This window comes from Aythya ferina (genome assembly GCF_964211825.1).
Source record: "Aythya ferina genome assembly, chromosome: 2".
Taxonomy (NCBI): domain Eukaryota; kingdom Metazoa; phylum Chordata; class Aves; order Anseriformes; family Anatidae; genus Aythya; species Aythya ferina.
Window position 1 is genome coordinate 72,156,359 of NC_140297.1, and position 21,011 is coordinate 72,177,369.

Consider the following 21,011-nt stretch of genomic DNA (forward strand, 5'->3'; position numbering starts at 1 on the left):
GCGGCCGTCCTACGCCCGCCCGGTGCCATTTTGAGGCGGGGGGCACAGCCCGGCATTCGTGACCCCAGCCCGGGTAGAAACAGAGCTGGGGGCTCCTCCAGGTCCTTCAGGCTTCATGCCGGGGCACTTGGAGAGCTACAGGAAAGCTGGGGGGCCGTAGCCAGCCATGCTCGTGGCTTTTGTCTGATAAAACACCCGAAATAAATAAATGGAGAATGTTTGCCAGCGTGATCTGTTTGCTCTCCAAAGCCTCTGCCTGAGATCTGGGCAAGGGGAAAGCATTCGTGGCCCAGCCCTGCACGCAGGAGGGTCCTTGATGGCTGGGTGCTGGCATGGCTTTCTGAGCCACGGCCTTGGGAAACTGAGAGGCCCTTTCAGTGCAAGGTGTGGGAGGAGGAAAACAAAGCCCTTCTGAACACTTTGCGGAAGTTTTTCAGCATTTTAAATCTCGCAGGGGGATTTGGGGGTTTCCTTGTAATAGAGTTCCTCTGTAGCGTTTAGCCTGATGATATCACCTTTCACATCTCAAGACGACAAAGCTTAAAAAGGAGGGTTGGCAAGTATCTCAGGAAGGCCAAAGTCACGTGCAGCCTAAAATGTCCCTGTTCCTCAGGAGGGCGGTGGCCAGCGGGGGAGTGGTGGCAGCCTTCCTGACCATAAGACTTGTGCTAAAATGTTCACATGAGCTAGAGCCATTCCACATATTTTGGAGAGTCAACAGGAGGCAAGCTCTGAAGATCCTTAACAGGCAGATGGCTTGCTGTGGGGTGGGGTTGGGGCAAAGCCAGCCTCAGCTGTTGCTGGAGGTTTTATCCCTCCTACAGCTGGAGTTTGGCACACCTAGTAGTAGCCCATATGCAGGCATGTGGCCCAGCCTTCCTTGTGGACACACAAGATCAAACTCAAAATGTTTATGAGCCCTGTGAGGGTGCAAACCTGAATTTGTCTTGTAGATCAATTAACATGCCACAGGCATGGTGTCATGGGGATGAGGCAGTGGAGCAGTGTTAAGCAGAGGACAACAAACTGAGAAGCGTGGAGCAAGAGTTGCTTGTAATTGTGTAAGTGTGTCTTTGAATTAACAGCATGATAATCTTAGTCTTCCAGTGGAAGATCCCCCTCTTTATCCTTCGGCAAACAGTATGCCCCTGAAGCATCAACAGGAGAATAAATTCAGAGCTCAGTGCCCCAGCACAGCCTGTGGTTGCATCCATATGAACGTTGTGTGATTATTTTTCAGGATGGTTGTTGGAAAGTGCAAACTAATTTGTTTTCCAAAGAAAGTAAACTGTAAGCCCTGTTCAAGGGAGGTATCTAATCGTCTCTAGACCTTGCTGGGGATCATGGGGTTTTGAACTAGTGGCTGATCCACAGGACAGCTTCAGACTGTGGCTGTGATGGGGAGCACTGAGTCCAAGCAACCAGGCTTATGTTAGGCTGGAGTAGAAACTCCAGTGTAGACATAAAGGCCTTAGTGCCAGCTCCTTTGCTTCACTTGTTCGTTCTCACCAAGCTGGATTACCTACCTGTCAGTTTAGACAGAGCCTGTGTGTAGGCTTATGTGCAGGGCTGCAGAAGATCCATGTAGGTGGGCCCTTTCTTTGGACAGTTAATAGCTTTTGAAGACAAAACTGGATATATTCCAAAGCATTAATTTTCCTGAGATTGTATTTGGTTTTAGATAACTCTATTGTCAGTAACTAATTTCTTTGTGATAAGACTGGGTTTTATCGTGAGTGAGGTCATTTCTCATTGGCATGGGTCTGAGAAGAACCTGGAGCTGAAATTGTGGAACAACATTGTTCACAGCTCCATATTTTTCCATATTTTCTAGTTAAGTTTTGCTATTTTGTTTCAGTTTAGAGCGGTGTTTTTTGTTTTGTTTTGTTTTGTTTTAGGGGAAAGAAACATTTAGTGCTGTTCTTCAGCAGAGAAAATTGAAAGGGAAACCCCCAAACCATTTGTAAATATATGACTTTAACTTGCCATTTGAAATTTTCAGATGAGCTGATGTTTGAGGACTACCTCCTCGCATTCCTGGCAAAAACAAGCCACCACAAAATTAAATCAAAACATTTGAAAACTGAGCACATGGCTTACAGTAATAGTTATAAAGCATACACAGTGATCAATTATTTTGTCACAAAATTATGTTCAGACCTGGAAATACTAAGACACCTGAGTAGTTTAATGGAGTGTAACAGAAGCATATCCATTTGGGGATTTATTATGTATTTGTAAGGTAGTTGATCAGTGGGTAGTGGATCAGGCTTCTTACATCTGTAATTAATTACCATCCGATTAGGTCACATGAGAGTTCTGATTAACTTTTTATCTTCCTACTGCTTAAAGCAATAGAATAGTTTTAAGACTAGTTTACATTTACTTCATAACCTGTACAGGAATGTACTAAGAAAATGTTAACATAACTGATGCTTTCCAAGTCCCAGATATTAAAATTATTAAACTGATTTAATAAACTATTGGACTATTTTTTAGATTTGTCTGTCTTCTCATTCATGTCTTCTGTTTATGGGATGAATGTAGTTCTTGTATGCTTCTTTTCCAGTCCAGGTCATATTTACTGTTATAGAACTTAGTCCTTCAAATTTGTTAAAGAAACAAAATTGTGTTTGGAACCAAAGAACAAGGATGGCTTCTTACATCTTGAAGTCAGTAGTTTGCTCAGCTGATGAGCTGAGGAAATAGGTCATTTTAGCTGTCTTGGGCAAAAAACAGTGATTAGTAATCATTTCCTTTCTAGCATATTTTCTGTTACACTACATTCTTACTCATATACCAAACACTGTCTGTTTGTTTAATGGAATAATAAAGACACAGAGAGAACAGCGGGAAATAATTAGACATAATCTCTCTGCTTTAGATAGAAAAGATCTAGTCCAGGGATATCTCGAAACAGGGCAGTCACTGGAGATGGAAGTCCATGTGGACTGTGTACAGTTTTGTAATATATATTGCATACCATAATTCTCTGCAGTGGTTTATAGTATAAACGATGAAGTGATGAAGCATAGCAGCAGAAAGCTTCTTTGTGCCTGGTAGTGAAAGGTGCCTGTAATTTCTGCTTAAGCAACAGGGTCGAAGTCTGAAAATGTCCCCCCAGCAGACTGTATGAGGCAATCATACAATTTAGCTTTACTCATGCTATCAGAAACCTAACATGCAGGTCAGCACATGAGCTTTAACATGTGTTAAAGATTCACGGTCCTTTCCTGAACTTACAGCAGGCCCCTCACCAGAGCTACAAGATGGGTATCTTGAGAGGCCCCTGCTATGGTACTGCCTTGCTTCAGAAAGATGCCTCTATTTCGTTGTTGAGACTACTGCTAATTAGCTACCAGAGAAAATGAGTCTTGTGTTTTTTTAATCACTGTGCTTGGTCTTTCCATCTCCAGCTGGCTATTTAGCTGTCAACCTTGCTTTGTGGAGTTGCTGGCTCTCTTCCAAACCTTATCTTCTACCTAGGGTATTATTTTTTTTCCCCTTACAGTCTGCCAATTGAGAAACATTCAATGTATAAGAAATTCAGACTAGCGGATAACAAAATTTGTGAGCCAATTATTCCATGTAGGATGGACAAATTGGGTTTCCCAGCCTACAGCATGGCCGATGATCCTGGTCTCTGAATGGCCTTGGGCTGGAAGAGAGCAGATGGCAACTGTCTTCTACTGTCTGAGAAAGCAGAAGGACATCTCTACAGTCATGTTCTGCTTCTGTCCTCTGTTATTCTTGCAACGGTTGCTTCTTGCAGACACATCTTTTAAGTTGAAATTGAGTCTGATGCATATAACAATAATTAAACCGGGAAGTTTGTCATTTTAAAATGTTGTCAAACTATGACTGAACGTTACTGCAGGAATGCTCAGAATATGCATTTATACTTAGTGGAAAAAGAACCATTCATATTTAATATTGAGGAATAAAAAGTAAAAATCGTCTGCCCACTAACTTTGTCTGGGGACTGGCCAGACCGAAAGATCGGTTTTAAGGAATTTTCATGGCCCAGCATGATGCAGCCCTTCTTCCCCCAGGACTCCGGTTCTGCAGAAAGCCTGTTTCACAAGCCTCGGAAAGAAGATTGTCCTTTTTCCTGAAAGGCAAAGGAGAGTCATATACACAACACCTTCTCATCTTAATTGTAAACTAGGCCTATGTCACTGCAATTACTGAGGGCATTGTGTTCTTGGGCTGCGTACCTGGCTGTGACTTCTGGGCTACTGAAGTTCATAACTAGAAAGAATACAGAAATGCTTCAGGAAAAGGCTATATATTTAAATAACATTTTATTCCATGAAGGGCTAGAACTGAAATGAAAGATCAGAAAGCAGGAATTAGGGTTTCCAGTCAGACAAGTGCCCAAGTAATCCAATTCAAATTTAACTACAAGCTCTGTGTGAAGAATAAAAATGATCTTTCCAATTGTCCCCTCCCTAAGGCCAGTCTGCTCTGGCCTCAGCTGGCTTGTCAAGTTAGATGATAAAGATGGGGGCCCTGCAGGAAGCCCGTGTCTTTCTTTTTTGTCTGACACAAGTGCATTGGGAGCTTCAGGCAAAGCTATTTCCCAACTCATGAAGCAGGAGAAGCTTCCTATTAATACTTAATAGACCAAGATAAGAAGAATGGCAGTTTTCAGTGGCGCAAGGAGACCTGGGTCAGTCAGCTGGCCCCTGGCTCATTTTTCAGGTAAGAATCAAAATGCTGCAGGAAATCTGCAGCAGGGGACCAGCACCAAACATGCCTCTATCACAGGGCTTCTAGGAATGTTTACTCTGTACCCCTTGTCTTCACAATGGTGTTTCCTCCGCTGCTCACTCAAACCCGATGCCTAGTGGTGATCCCAGCTGTGTGTATGATTTGTGGTCCTGGACTTAAAAGCCTAATTTGTCTTTTGGGCTTGTGTTCTGAGTCCAAAACTGTATCTTCTTCTGAGACATCAGGCACGTGACTCTGCAGCAGCTCCAAAATGAGGGAACTGGTGGGAGCAGCTGGTTTTAAGCTGTGGGCTGTCAGCAGAGATACTCAGTGATGCCCAGCTGCGGCTCCACTAAGGCGACACTGTGCCATGTCTCAGAAGATTAATCCCAATGGCTCTGTTCTCAGTGTTGGAGTTGCATAAATACAGCATTTCAGGAAGCTATCTGGACCAGGCTCTGCCTGAATTAAAGATTTCTCTCTTTCAAATGTGTGTAGCGTGGCATCTGCATTCCGTAGGGACTTCAGTGCTTATGAACCTTGTACACTACAAAGGGGATTGCATTGTCCTTACATCATGCCTGAGGCTCTGGCATTGTTTCATGATCAGAGTGAGAGAAGGAGGAGAGAGATCTCTTTAGCTTTCTCATAATCAAAGCAAACATATACAAATGTTGCTTTTTCTCACCACATTAAACCTTTCGACAGGTTTTTTTGTTTTGTTTTGTTTTTTTTTTTTTTGGGTGGGTGGGAGGTGTTGTGTACAGGGTTTCACTCCTATAATTTATAGTTACTGGATGAAATTGTGGGATTAGAGTTTTATTTTTAATAGGTAAAATCATTTAGATTATACATCATACATATTTCATATTTTTTTTTTAAAAGATTATTATCTATGCATCATAAAATCTTGAAAGAAATGTGAAAAATCATTTAAAAATATTTCCCCCAAATTATTTATAGTTAATAAATTGCAATGCACTTATACACTTAACAAACTCTGATTTACCTGGAATTCAGAATCTGTTCTGATGTACGTTTAGCATCTGTGATCCAAGCATTAGGGTTTTTTCAGCCTGTTTGCTTCTCTCTGAAACATCTATATGTAATATCATTTGCTGTGCTATATATCAAATATCATGAGTACACAGCCTTACAAATACTGTAAGAATTGCAAAGGTCAATTTTTATGGCGTTATGTATCTTTAAAACATTAATCAATATTAAACCTTAGCTGTCTGTGGAGGTTATGGGTTGAACAACTTTAGCTAACACGTTTGAGAGGGTGTTGAATTTATGTTCCAAACATTCAAATTCTATGCCTTTTTATGCTATTGAACTCAGCAATTAGATCGACTGAGAATATGTTTAAATGTTTCAGATATATGCATTTATAAGCTTTTGATATTGCATGCTCCCCAGTTCTCTTTAGAAGAGACTGTCTGTCCTAAATATGTGTCTTGCCAAGTACAGCTTCTCTGTTACTGAAGCAATTATTAAAATAGTCTTTGTATAGTATGTATAGTAAAGTAATGAGTAATTTAACATATTTGTAAATAGATTTTGTGAATATGCAACTGTAATGCAACTGTGAATATGCATATTTGTGAATATGCAACTGTAAATGCATAAGCATTATTTATTAGTGTTTGTATGACTTAAAATACTATAGTATATGCAAGCTTAAAGACAGTATTCCCAGAGTACTCTAGGACTTAAATATATTAGTAAGCTTTACCTTTAAAATGTACAGTACTGCTCTCTGATATCTTAGACACTGCTAGTGTCTAGCCATTTGACTATAATATTTGATAAGATGTGCCTATTTTAGGTAAACATGATTTTGTTGCTAATTTACTTTCACCCTCTATGAATTTTTAATAAATATTTGCTTTTCCTTTTTGGAATGAACATTCTGAACTTTTATGATATGGATGTTATTAAACAGGATATAAGGAAGTGTTAAGATGCCAAGATAGCCAATTTATGAAACTATACAAAACACTTTTCAGAGCTTTCATTGCCTGCCTGCCAGACCCAAAGTGCTCCACATATTTGAGGTTGTCCTCATGTGATATATGTTGCAATACCAGAAGTACCGGGACAAAAAACATCCCTCTTGTATAGATAAGCAAAATACAGGGACATGAATGACTTCTGCAGATTTGGTAAGAGGATGTATCCCAGATTTTTAATCAACCCTTTTGCATCATTTGGTTTATTCAAATTTTTCTGATGAACTTAAGGAAAAAAAAAAGTTTGCTCACAGACACAGTCCACACTGTCCAGTTAGTTCATTAGTATTTAGAGAACAAGCAGAACTTAAAAAACAAGTATAGTCAGTTATTTGTGTGTGGATAATGTTCTTATCCAAGGTCTCAGACATTTGTTGTTCTTTTCTAGATAAAGTTGTATCATTGTCTTCTACTACAAAAAAATAAATGAAAAAATAGAGAAGCAGCTTCATGTGAAAGCTGAAAATATTTCCTCCAAGGCCTGAATATCAGGATATTTGGGATTCTTAAAAAAAAAAAAAAATAAAAATGGAACAGAAGCCTGTGTAATTGACAAAACAATGCAAGCTGCTCTCACAGTTTAGTTAGAACCTTATATGACTTCTCAAAATACTTACCATTGAAAAATGGATTGACTCTTTATCATCTCTCTTCTGTCCTTGTGAGCTGTTTACCACATCTTTTAATAAGGGAAGGATAGATACAGGGTAATTGAAGGTTGCCTGTTCAATTTTTAGTCTCTGGTTAGACAGACAAAGTCAATATTGCCCTATCCAAACAAAGGCAATTGGTAGATAATGGTGAATAAATAAATGGTGAAAATCTAAAAGCAATTCAACTTCAGATAATACAAAAAAAATCATCTTTATCATACTATTTATAGCTACCCAACAGAGTCAGGATGGTCATGTCCTCTTAAAAAAGGAAGCAGTGATGGAAAGATGAAAGAGAATTCATTTTACCTGACCCTACATTACTGGAATTGTCTACTAGCTGACAAATTTCAGCAGAAGATCTCTCAGTGATAAATTCTGTTATTTTGGTCAAATGCTTTCCAACAAATAAAAATGAGTTTAAGATTTAAAAAATTTCCTCTATTTCCTTGCACTTTCCCAGTGAACTTGTTAACACATGTAGAAATCTTATTTTATGCTGATAGAACTATGTTGAATAACATAAAGATTGGCATTTTTCCTTCACTTATCATTTTCACTGTCATTTTTTTCTCCAGTTTCAAAAGAGACAAAATTAAAGACAAAAGAGACTAGGCCCAGCACTAGCTGTCATTTGGATGCAGATATAAAGCATCTTAGGTTCCCCTGAGATTCACTCAAAATTCCCCAGCTTTCCCTTCTGGAGATTTCATTAACAAGATTCACATTTTTTTCTAGGACATGGAAAACTAAACATTTCAAGTTTGGTTATCAAGCTTTTCAATTGTTTGCTTATTTTTTAGGTACAATGCAATCAAACTGCCAATCCCCTCAGACTCATGATGTATATTTATTGTGTAAACTAGGTATCCTTGTATTTGGATACAGCCAAAGACACATTTCCCACATGCAGGTGAAATGAAACTCTGTTAGCTGAACCACAGAGTTCTGTGATTAACTTAAAAAAAGAGCACTATGACATAGTCATTTCTGCCTATGGGAATTCAGATTAACATGCTATTCTCTTCAAATGTGCTTGTGTGGCAGGAAACATTTGTCATATGCAATGGAATAACACAGAATTAATCTACTCAATTACTACTCCTGTTAGAAAAGTAAAATTTGTAAGCTGAATGGTTTCCTTCCTAAAACTATCTAACATGAATATTGTCCCTACTCACGATAAAACACAAAGAGTTTGGTGTAGGCCCCGAGAGAAACCCCAGACCCACCAGTATATGCAACAGTTGGTCACTAAATCTTCCTTTCAAGAAAAGAACCTTCCAGCTGTAAATAAATATTTCGTGAAGAACTGTATTAGGTCTGGCGTCATCTTGAACAAAGATTGATTTTGTTAATGAAATTCCATAGTGATAATCAATCTCTCTCACATCCAAACTACATCATAATCTCTGCTTAAAATGTCACAATATGAGATAAACCATGTGACTCAAAGCTCCCATAAGCAGAATTCACAAGTCTGAGCTACTGGGGCCTGGTCTGGAAGAAGGGGATTCTTCTATCCCTAAACCCTAACTCTAACCCTAACCCTAACCCAAACATCAACCCTAACCATAACCCTAACCCTAACGCTAAAGACCCTATCCCTAATGACCCTAATCCTAACCCTAGAGTCATAATTAGGTTTAGGCTAAGGGTTAGGGTTAGGGTTTTTTGGAAAGAGAAAAAGTGCAGAGTCCTGTTGGGGTTCAATAAAGGCTCCCAAAGGGAGTTCAGGTCTACCCAGAGGCTTCCATTGGGAGCACTTCTTGATGGGAGAAATTGCCCTAGTCCTGCATGTGTGAAGAAGGAGAAAGGCGGAGACATGCTGTTCCTTTTGGGTCATGTACTGCTCATGTATCAGGTCAAGCTGGCCAGCTGCATCTCACCCTGCAACACCACAGCTGCACAGAGAGCAGCCACACTGCTGTGGGTACACAGGAACTGGGATCTGCTCAAAGTGGCGGTGCAGAGCAACGAGGGAGTCAAAGCAAAGCCTTTGGAGGGAGCAAAGCCTTGCATTTGAAGCAGTCTTGCCTGCTGCCATTTTTTTTCATTTTTTCCCCAAGTTAGCCTTTTTCCAGTAAAGTTTGATTTTCTTGCAAGGAGAAAGCTATTTGTCATTCTTGAATACCTAGAAAATAAAATTTGTTTTATCAGATGCTCTTATGATCCCCAAAAGACTATCTGCTGGTCCTGGGAAAACTTGGAACTTTTTTTGAGATTTTTACTCTGTCAAAGATTTGTTGAAGATGGTCAGATGGCTTGAAGAGTGTCAAAGACAAATGGATGGACCAGCAGAGAGGCAGACTGCCTAATGTGTTTAGTAAACACATCTTTGTGTTGAACGTGGCCTGTAACAACTGTGCCTTTTGCCTGAAAGTTTTATTGGTCTATAAAATAGAAAAAAAAAAAAAAAAAAAAAAAAAAAGGTAAAGTATTTTGCCATTTTTTCAGATATTTTATATCTACTTATTAACTTATGCACAAGCCATTGGAAAATTTAAGTTAGGTTTCTATAAAGGTAGAATGGATCCCTAAATCCTATTGATGTAGATAAAAAGCATATCCCCAAGGCTTGATATTGCAGATAAAAGGCATATAGGAAAAGAAACCATGATCATTGATTGGCTTACATGAATCACTGGGAATACAGTGTTAGAATCAATGCCAATTGTCTAAAGATTAATCTCCATGTTAAGTTTAAGCACTGTTTGATTCACAGCATGCACACTGCCTAGGCAATTTCATTTAACTTAGGGCTTTGGTAGTGAAAGACATTATAAATGCAGTGAAATAACTTGCCAGCCCCAGGTTCCTGCCATGTGATCTTCCAGCTCTGGGGGTTCACATACCCCTTGGGCAAAATCATAAGGTTGTGTTACATGCACTGAACTGAAATCATGTGAATAAAGCACAGTCTTTAATGTTTTAGAGTACTGTGTTTATGTATTTTGACAAATTTAGTTGAATCTTAATTACTTATGTAGCTTCAGAATGTAAATTTATTTATTTTTGCAAAAATAATTGCTTTTGTAGCACGAGAGTGATCACATCATTGTGCTGTTTGTAAGCCTCTGTGACAAATTAGGACCAGTCACCGATAAACTGGCAATTGCTGCTCATTTCCACTGGGGGGTATCTTAGTTTCCATACTGACCTTACGTATTTTATCATAGAAAAATCACTTATTTTATCTGCATGCAACATTTTAATTACTCCCTTAATAGTTACCATGCTACAATCACTTCTCTGTGTTTATTAATTAAGATGAGTGGATGAAAGAAACACAGCTCTGTGTGGCTGCAGTCTGTTAAAGTCCTGCTGCTGATCAGTTCTGTGGCACCAGTGGGGGTAAGGACGAGCAGAGTGAGTGTTTCTTCTGTTGCAGGTTTGCATACATTTTCTAGGCTTTCAGCATTTCTGCTGGGCATAAAAATAAGAACTAAACTGGGCAATGGCATGTCTGCTCTATGAAACAGCAGTTCCTTATTGTGTTTGGTAACTCTAATGTGACAGAAAAGTCCCTCCAGTAGCTTTGTGCTGAACTTCTAGGTTGGTGAGAGGCAGTTATTTGCAACGTTAAATTTGGGACTGATCACTTGCTCATAGTGTGCTGATGTGCAGAATCTATTTTAGGATTCTGGCTGTCGAGATATGATTCAGTGCAGACTAGTTTGGCTGTTGTGAGGAAAATCCATAATTATGTAGCTTTGTTATTTCTGTGTATTTAGGTAATCTTCAGACCGCCTTCCTACTTGATTGCAAAAATTGCCTTCTGAGGACAGATCATATATTTAACTTTTTAAATGATTGATCCAGAACTCCTTATGTTCACAACACATTATCACTGAGCTTATTGGAGTTATTGGTATACAAATCAGGCATCGCTGCCATTTTGCAGCCACACACCAAAAAAAAATTTTTTTTTGACCACAGGGTGCTTTACTCGGCACCCGGCCTGATAGCTGCAGATGGGTCCCACCTATCTCTAAGGGGAAAATGGATCCTAGCCCAGGAGCTGGCAGGGCTCATTGAGAGGGCTTTAAACTAGGTAGGAAGAGGGACAAGGATGAAATAAGACTCGTTAGAGGTGAGCCGGGAAGCAGTCTGGGAGGTTCCTGGAGAGCATGGAAGATAGCTTCCTGACACAGCTGGTTAGTGAGCCTACCAGGGGTGGTGCCCCGCTAGACCTTCTGTTCACAAACAGAGAAGGACTGGTGGGAGATGTGGTGGTCAGGAGCTGCCTTGGGCAGAGAGACCATGAAATGGTAGAGTTCTCTATTCTTGGTGAAGTCAGCAGGGTGACCAGTAAAACTGCTGTATTGGACTTCTGGAGGGCAGACTTTGAGCTGTTCAGGACACCGGTTGGCAGAGTCCCTTGGGAGGCAGTCCTGAAGGGCAGAGGAGTCCAGGAAGGCTGGGCACTCTTCAAGAAGGAAATCTTGAAGTAGTCTGAGTGGTCTGTCCCCACGTGCCCAAAGATGAGTCGGCGTGGAAGAAGACTGGCCTGGCTGAACAGAGAGTTGCGGCTTGAGAAAAAAAAAAAAAAAAGAGGGTTTATGACCTTTGGAAAAGAGGGCAGGTCACTCAGAAGGATTATAAGGATGTTGTAAGGATGTGTAGGGGCAAAATTAGAAAGGCCAAAGCTCATCTGGAGCTCAATCTGGCTACTGCTGTTAAAGGTAACAGAAAATGTTTTTATAAATACTTAACACGAAAAGGAGGACTAAGGAGAATCTCCATCCTTTACTGGATGTGGGGGGAAACTTAGTGACAAGAGATGATGGAAAACGCTGAGGTGTTTAATGCCTTCTTTGCTTCAGTCTTTAGCGGCAAGACCAGTTGTTCTCTGGATACCCAGTACCCTGAGCTGGTGGAAGGGGACAGGAAACAGAATGTGGCCCTCACAATCCGTGAGGAAATGGTTGGTGACCTGCTACGGCACTTAGATGTACACAAGTCGATGGGGCCCGATGGGATCCACCCAAGGGTACTGAGAGAACTGTCAGAGGAGCTGGCCAAGCCACTTTTCATCATTTATTGGCAGTCCTGGCTAACAGGGGAGGTCCCAGTCAACCAGCAGATAGCAAACATGATGCCCATCTACAAGAAGGGCCAGAGGGTAGACCTGGGAAACTATAGGCCTGTTAGTTTGACTTCAGTACCAGGGAAGCTCATGGAGCAGATAATCTTGAGTGTCATCACGTGGCACTTGGTGATCAGGCCCAGTCAGCATGGGTTTATGAAAGGCAGGTCCTGCTTGATGAACCTGATCTCCTTCTATGACAAATGACACGCTGGGTGGATGAGGGAAAGGCTGTGGATGTGGTCTACCTTGACTTCAGCAAGGCTTTTGACACCATTTCCCACTGCACTCTCCTCAATAAACTGGCTTCTCTTGGCTTGCACTGGCATATGCTTCATTGGGTTAGAAACTGGCTGGGTAGCCGGGCCCAAAGAGTTGTGGTGAATAGAGCTAAATCCAGTTGGAGGCCGGTCACTAGTGGAGTCCCCCAGGGCTCAGTACCGGGGCCAGTTCTCTTTAATATCTTTATCGATGATCTGGATGAGGGGATTGAGTGCACCCTCAGTAAGTTTGCAGATGACACAAAGTTAGGTGCGTATGTCGATCTGCTCGAGGGTAGGAAGGCTCTGCAGGAGGATCTGGATAGGCTGCACCAATGGGCTGAGGTCAACTGCATGAAGTTTAACAAGGCCAAGTGCCGGGTCCTGCACATGGGGCGCAATAACCCCAAGCAGAGCTATAGGCTGGGAGATGAGTGGTTGGAGAGCTGCCAGGCAGAGAAGGACCTGGAAGTATTGGTTGATAGTCGGCTAAATATGAGCCAGCAGTGTGCTTGGGTGGCCAAGGCCAACGGCATCCCGGCTTGTATCAGAAACAGTGTGGCCAGCAGGACCAGGGAAGTGATTGTGCCCCTGTACTTGGCTCTGGTGATGCCACACCTCAAATACTGTGTTCAGTTTTGGGCCTCTCGCTACAAGAAGGACATGGAGGTACTCGAGCATGTCCAGAAAAGGGCAATGAAGCTGGTGAGGGGTCTGGAGAACAAGTCTTACGAGGAGTGGCTGAGGGAGCTGGGGTTGTTTAGCCTGGAGAAGAGGAGGCTCAGGGGCCACCTTATTGCACTCTACAGGTACCTTAAAGGAGGCTGTAGCAAGGTGGGGGTTGGTCTATTCTCCCACGTGCCTGGTGATAGGATGAGGGGGAATGGGCTAAAGTTGCACCAGGGGAGGTTTAGGTTGTATATTAGGAAAAACTTTACCAAGAGGGTTGTTAGGCATTGGAATGGGCTGCCCAGGAAAGTTGTTGAGTCACCAATCCTGGAGGTCTTTAAAAGACATTTAGATGTAGAGCTTGGTGATGTAGTTTAGTGGGACTGGTTAGTGTTAGGTGAGAGGTTGGACTACGTGATCTTGGAGGTTTCTTCCAACCTAGATGATTCTGTGATTTTATATTTTTTTTTCTATAGGTCTGACAGTTCTAATCCTATCACAATTATTTGAAATCTTGATAGTTCTTCCTAATGTTTCATTATCCTCGTGGATATTGAGACATCTCTGGAGGTCAGGAGTGAAAAAAACAAAACGCTGCATATTTGATTTTTATTATTACTTGCTTATTGAATTGAATTCCTTCTGGTACCTCTTGTATCTCAGCAATAGCACAGATTAACTGTGGTTTCTGTTCAGTTGTTAAATGACAAAATAGATGATGCATAGGTGTTTTCACCTGAGGGATGCTTTTGCTTATATTAGCATTAAGGTAAAGTTTGATTCTGCTGTGATCAGCAGTTATGTTGATTTTATCAGTGTTTTTGCAGCACAACCAGATAGAAAGTATTTTAAAATGAACTTCTTTTTTCACTATTAGATTAGCCTCACATCTAGAACAAAATTATTTTCTTGAATTATAAATACCTTTCTAATTCAGTTTATTAATGTAGCATCTGTGAAGTTCTGTATTAGCTGGTCTCCCACTTGACCTGATAGCAACCTTCCAGTTTTGGTTGCAGCCCTGGCTATGGGTGGAGGCTAAAGCTCTTGTGGCTTTTTGGACCAAAGATGGTAATCTTCCCGGGATATGGGTGAACACAAGGGGTGTGGTCCTTCTAGTCCCTGAAATTATCCCTTTATCCAAGAGATACCATAGGCTGTTAAAACTGCCATGAGGACATTTAACCTGGAGTTGTCCTTCAAGTCCTGAACCTACTCCAATTTTTTTCTTCAATTTAGGTGTTGTTGGCAAAACACAAGAAAGCATTGCATTTTTTGGCCATTTCTGTAGTAAAACAGGCAATACTATTTGTTTAAAGGCAGAGGTGTCCGGTGGATAGGCCACAGAGATGATCTCCCTTAAGGGGTGTCCTCTCCAGTTTCTGAAAGTTGAGGTCCTTCTTCACAGTCACAAAAATTGCCCCCAAAACTGCTAGATTAGTAGAAATTTGGTCCAACTGAGGTTGGCAACCATTTTGTGCTGTTGATTTCTAAGGCATCTCTAGGTGGTTTCCTAGATAGGAAAAGATGCTTAGGGAAAAACAGAGATAAGCTTAGCTTGTTTAATGAGTGTAGCCGTTCGAGCTTCCGAATGAAAACTGCAGTGTTACATGTTATGATAATTTAGAGACTGTCACTCCTTAAGCACACAGTGATAAATGGTGCCTACATTGCTGCTGAAAACAGCTGATGGCAGTGGCTGCAGCACCCGAACATGCTGCCTCTGCCTGGGCAGCTAAGACATTTGGCTTTGTGCAAAACTGATAGCAAAGATCTCTTTGTAGTAATGGTGTCAGATAAACACCTGATGTGGATGGGAAGGAGCGTTTGGTGAATGTTGCTGCTGCCAGGGCCACCAGTATGGTATATGCCGCTTCTTTCCTTGCTCTGGAGACCAAGAGGGTTGGCTCACTTACCTACTATTTCTGTGGTCAAGTTGGGCATGCCTCCAGAGCAGACAGATAGAGGGCTTGGGGAAGAATATGGAAAGCTTGTGCAGCAGCATGTTAGTGTTTGACTTACAAGGGAATTACACTGCCTGTGCTCATTTTCGCTGGGGCCACTGCTGGGGCACAGGCAGGTGAGTGCTCCCTGCCCCTTCTCTGTCCTTGTATGCTAGTGCATGTTCCTACTCTGCAAATAAATTGCTGCAACGTAGCTTATGTAGAGAGTCATTTATTTGCTTCACATCTCAAAATAAGTGAAAATATTAATGAGCAGTTGCAGTGTAAAAGGTAATGCTCTCATTAGCGGTGTTCTTGTGCTGTAGCAATAGAAAATTAGGAATGTTGATTTTTTTTTTCCACAGAGTATCAGCGCACCATAGGGGCTCCTGGGGTGGGTCAGGCAGGGCCCATCCCAGCAAGCCCCCCATGAGCAGGGCACCAGGGGCATCAGGGCAACCTCAGCGCCGGGGCAATGGGCACCTCGCTGGGGCCAGGCCCAGGCCGGGCTGGGCTGTTGGCCTGCTGGTGGCCCAGCTGAGCAGGGCTATGGCCTACAACATGGTGGAAGCTGTAGTTCAGATAAGGGCCAAAGGGCAGAGACCTAGTTCAAAAGCAGCTCCAATTGTCAGGGGTTGGCCCTGCTGTGGCTCTGCCACTGTCCCCAGTCACTCAAGGAAGGAAGGGGACACCCCATGGCTGCGCTGGCCCTGAGCCAATCCTTTGGGAGGGGCCCTGACACAGGACCTCTTCCTTGGCACCAATTTATCAGAATTAAATATATTTGAGATTTTCTAGTTACCGTACATGTGTTGTGCACATTAATTTTTTGAATAGAGATTTAAATGTGATGTTCATTTTTAATCTGTTACAGATCTCTATGAATCCATCCTGTTTACGCTTCAACACTCTTAGCAGAAATAGTTCTTACTAATCAATACACTGGTTTTCTGTTTTATCTAAGAAGGAAGCAGGGATTTGCTGCCTGCCTGCTTTATGCACAGCCACTGGAATCCTGTGAACCTGTGTTGGAAGGCATCTGGAAGCTAGATGAGCCTTGTGGTTAAGCAGATTGATGATGATTTCTTTTCTGGCAGCAGGTGTCTGTAACTGACTCTGTGCTTTGCAAGATTATACTTTATCAAATAACTGTGCTGTCAAAGTTAATTAGTTCAATTTTATTCTACAATTCACCTCCTTGATAACTACCTGTCAATAGTGAAAAGTTCTCAAAAAAAGGTCACTTGTGCTTTAGCTAGAGGATTTCAAGAACACATGAAAACAGACTTTTGGAAAAGGAACATGAAGGCTTTTTGTTGAATTTTGCTTTGTTGGTTGTTGCTGACAAAAATATATCAATATAAATGATACTTAAAAGCTTTTGGAGATTTTGACCATGCTGGCGTGTTTCAGGAGCCTGTCATCTGTCTTCATTTGAAGATGTCTCCCACCCTTGTAATGAAGTCCTGAATGCATAGAAACCTATGAACTGTGATTGAACTGTGATTATCACGAGATTGACCATTGCTGCCATGTACCATTTGTGATGGTGTGGAGAAAAACTGTTCTTCCAAACAATCAGTGAAGCATGCCAGAGTGCTTATCTTGTATTCTGTGAAATTATATATAAAATTTGGGCTGAAACAATGTCAGTGAATTAAGTTAAGGGGTTCATCTATCTGCCAGATACCATTTCTAACAACAACAATGTGCTGACCACTTAGTTCATAACTGCCAAACTGCTTGACAAGGGGTTCAAGACAAATACCTTCATGTTCACAACACTTTTGGCCATCTTCCTAGAGACAGAGACCCTGTCAGCAAAAGGAGATAAATAATGTGCGTAGGAAAATTCTCACAAATGAAGCACTGTTCTTTCCCTTTCTACCCCAGAACACTGACTAAAGACAGGATTTATCAAAACAGTCAACAGCACTGCAGAGACGGTGAATACATGGCAGTAATTGCAAAAACAATTGTAGCACTGCAAGGATTATACTGGATGGTATTTATCTCTCAGAAAAAAAAAAAAAAAAAAAAAAAAGTAAAAATGCCATGTTTTTTGTATGCAGGATGTAGTACTTGGTCAAGATAATTGGTTCATTTTCTTTACAAGTCTGAGAAGTATCTTATACCTATAATCATCACCAGCTGAATTGTCAAAGAATTGTGTTGTGTTTTTATCTGCAGCTAAAATTGGGTGTGCCATTTTACAGTTGTGAAATCTGGATATTATGTATTCTGCCAACAAAGGCTCTGTGATATTGCAAGCCCAAGAGGTTATTCCTTGACAAAACAGCAACACGTTGATGCAGATAATGTCAAATGATAATAGATTGTAGGAAGTCTTGTATGATCTAACTTCATTCCATTTCTTTCAGTGGCAGGAAACACCTAGGCAACTAAATGCCTTGCAAACATAATAGTAGGATTCATTGAAAGTTGAGCCCTTAGCTCTCTTATGATCCTCCTGATATTCTGGTCAGAAAACTTCAGCATTATTGAAGTGGTTTTTGAAACGATACTTTTCCAGGAGACATCTGTACCTAAATATCTCATGTATCACTGGCACTCACATTTAAAAGTAACTGGGAAGAGAATCTAGACAGTGCCTGACTGTTGTGTCAATATGGTATGTCGGCTTCCTTCCACCTGGGATGCCTATCTTCAGAAGAAAGCTGTTCTATCCTCCTCCACAAACAGCAGAAGTAGATAGGTGATTCCAGGATATGTCTGAGAAGGGCTGAATCACCTTTTTGAGGTTCATGCTTCACTCTGATGATTATCTGGGGAGTCTAGCCATGCTAATCATTAAGGATGTAGTCATACCTTTCATTTTGTAGTGGGGCATTACACCTACAAGCAAAATCTAGAGCTTCTTTTTATTTCTGTTTTTAGACAGCAAGTTGCCATGGGGGTAAAATTGGCTGGGGAGGAGGAAGAGGGGAAGTTATGGTATACCTGCCAGTTCCTTGAGGGAAATAAATTGGGTTCTATGGTGCATCTCAGTAGTTTGTCACTGCTTCTGGGAAGTAGTCTCAGTCAAGCTGACAACTGCCCACCACTTTCTTATTTAATGGGGTAGCCACATCCTCCCCATTTACCCCCCACCGCCTTCCTCCCTTGCAAAACTGCTGTGACAGGGTAACCCACAATTACCAGAAAGCAAAGACCCATCATTACATTTCCATCACACTGTACAAATACTTATTTTAAAACACAGGAATGTGTCCTTATGTTGTTGCCTAACTACATTATTTGGGAAGAAAACAGACAGACAGGGGTTAAAATGTAGGTGATTGATGCTACTGTCTTGACAAGGATAGTTTCTTTACTGGTAGCTTTAAAAATGCAATACAACTGTATCCTCCTGCCTCTCCATGGACAGTGAGGTAACCATCATGATGATCAATGTTCAGTAATACATGATTGGGCTCATCCAAAATAAGCTGTAAATTTTGTTCTCTAGTTTCAGTGTTAAAAAATCCTTTTATAGTTCCTAGAAGGTCAATTTCTGTTGTCATGATTGCTCTCTACATGTGTCTTTAATAGTCAGCACTGAAATACTGAGTCAACGCCTTGTAGTTAAAGTGAATACTTTCTCACTGGAATGTTTATTTCTCCACTATTTTTTAACAAAAATCTTCCTTTGCAGATCTGTCAGTCACCAACATATGCCTACAATTAGCTGTTTATTTAGTCAGCATTGATGGGTGGGTTTCACTAACTTCAACCTCGAAACTGGAGACAGAATCTGCATTAATATGTCTATTACAAGATGCATATAATTGCAGAAATCTTATGACAGATTAAATTTCTGAACATGGTGCTTTACTTTATGCTCCACAGTGGCCAGAAGCAGCAGTTCCCAAAGACACTGATCTTTCAGTATTTTGGGTTATTTAAGCTGAAAAAGCAAAGCATGTATCTTAAATTGATTATTTTCTAATAGAGGTGGTGATTTTTTTTTCTTTTTGCTACATTCAACATTTTTTTTTTAAATTAAAAATAGTCAGGAATACTATCCACTCTAGCAAGTCTGTGAGATTAACATCTGCTTGGTTCCAGTAGATGCATGCTCCATACCTAACAGCTCCATAATTTGCAATAGTAGTAATGAAAGGATAATCATGTGAGGTGTATAACCAGGGGACCAGGTGGGACAGAATAGCCTTTCCTGAGCTTGGCATCTCAGAATGTTTTCTTTCCCCTTTTTGAAATGTAATCATGAGTCTAAACTTACTACTGATCTAAGCATGTATGTTTTCTGAAAATATGTGAAAGCATTTTTTTGTGTTCTTTTTGGTGATGAATTTTCTCCAAGACCAAAAACCATCAACAGCAAGGAAAACAATCCAGGCCAGAACAACGGAGTGGCTGGAGCAGTTGGTAGAGCACTGTGATCAGTAGGTAGAATATTATTTTCCTTTGGGGTGTAGGCGTGGAAGAAGAGTAAACTGTGTTTTTCCATTGTGATAAATTTTCGGGAAGACCTGGGCTCACAGAACTTTTTTTTTTTTCTTCAAAGTCAGTTCTGGTGATTTACAGTAAATTTAGCAAGCAGGAAGTGGAGTCATCCTTCCTGACTTATGATGAAGTGCAAATATCAGCTCTTTATTCTCCTGAAGGTCATATGGCTTGAAAATTTGCTATGAATGTTGATATCTTGCACCAAAAAGAATAGGAGAGCATTTTCAAATGAAAGGCCTCTAGATTCACAAGACACTTAAGCTCAGAATGGAGCAACAAATGCTACGCTCGGGTCTCTTTGCACAACTGTATGCCTCACAACTTCTCTTAATACCTTAAACACAAACATTTTATTAGCTGTATACTGGTATACCAGTAGGAAACACAAATCAAAGACTTTGTATATGTACAAAATACTTTGTATGGCAGTACTTCAGTAGTTCCTGATGTCTGGAGTAAGAAATAAGGGCAGTATATCTGATAAGATCTGATACATAAATGTTGAGTTCTTAATGGTTACTATTGTACCATCATCTGCTTCATCTCAAAGACTATAACCTTTTTACAAGTAAACCTTTCCTAAGAGGGCCAAGTATACAGCTCCATCTAGTAGAAGCAGCAAAATTCAGTGGTAACTTGATTGCTGTGTAAATGTCTGGCATTTCCTTCTATTCAAGGAAAATTGTATGGTACACATTTACTCTGAAGACAATCCATCAAGAGGCCTGCGTAGGCCGAGGAGTGTATGTTCATGTCAAATATTTCACCCATAATTCTTATTTTTTATCTTGAAGTTTGTCTAAAAGTCACACAAAGTGGATGTGTGTGGGTGCATAGGGCAGGGAAAGGCTTTCTTAGTTAAGACCCACATCTGGAGTTCTCTCTCCATAGTCATCAACTGGCCGAGTAAATATCCTGTGTGGGATCCTTCACAGCAAAGCTCAGGATCTCTTCATTTTCCTTTTATCATAGTTTCCCTATAATTGTTGCTTTGTGTGGTTTTGATATAAGAGGAAAAAGGGACAGTGGTTTGTGTTCAGTGTTTCGTGAAGTGCCACTCTGAGATTCCCTAGCATAATTGTCTTTCTGTTACACAGTTTGATTAGTTTGAAGATGAGATTCTAAGCATTGCTTACTGAGGAAAGAGGAAATTTCCAATAAAAACTTGTTAGATGTTTAGAAAACTAACAGTCTGAATT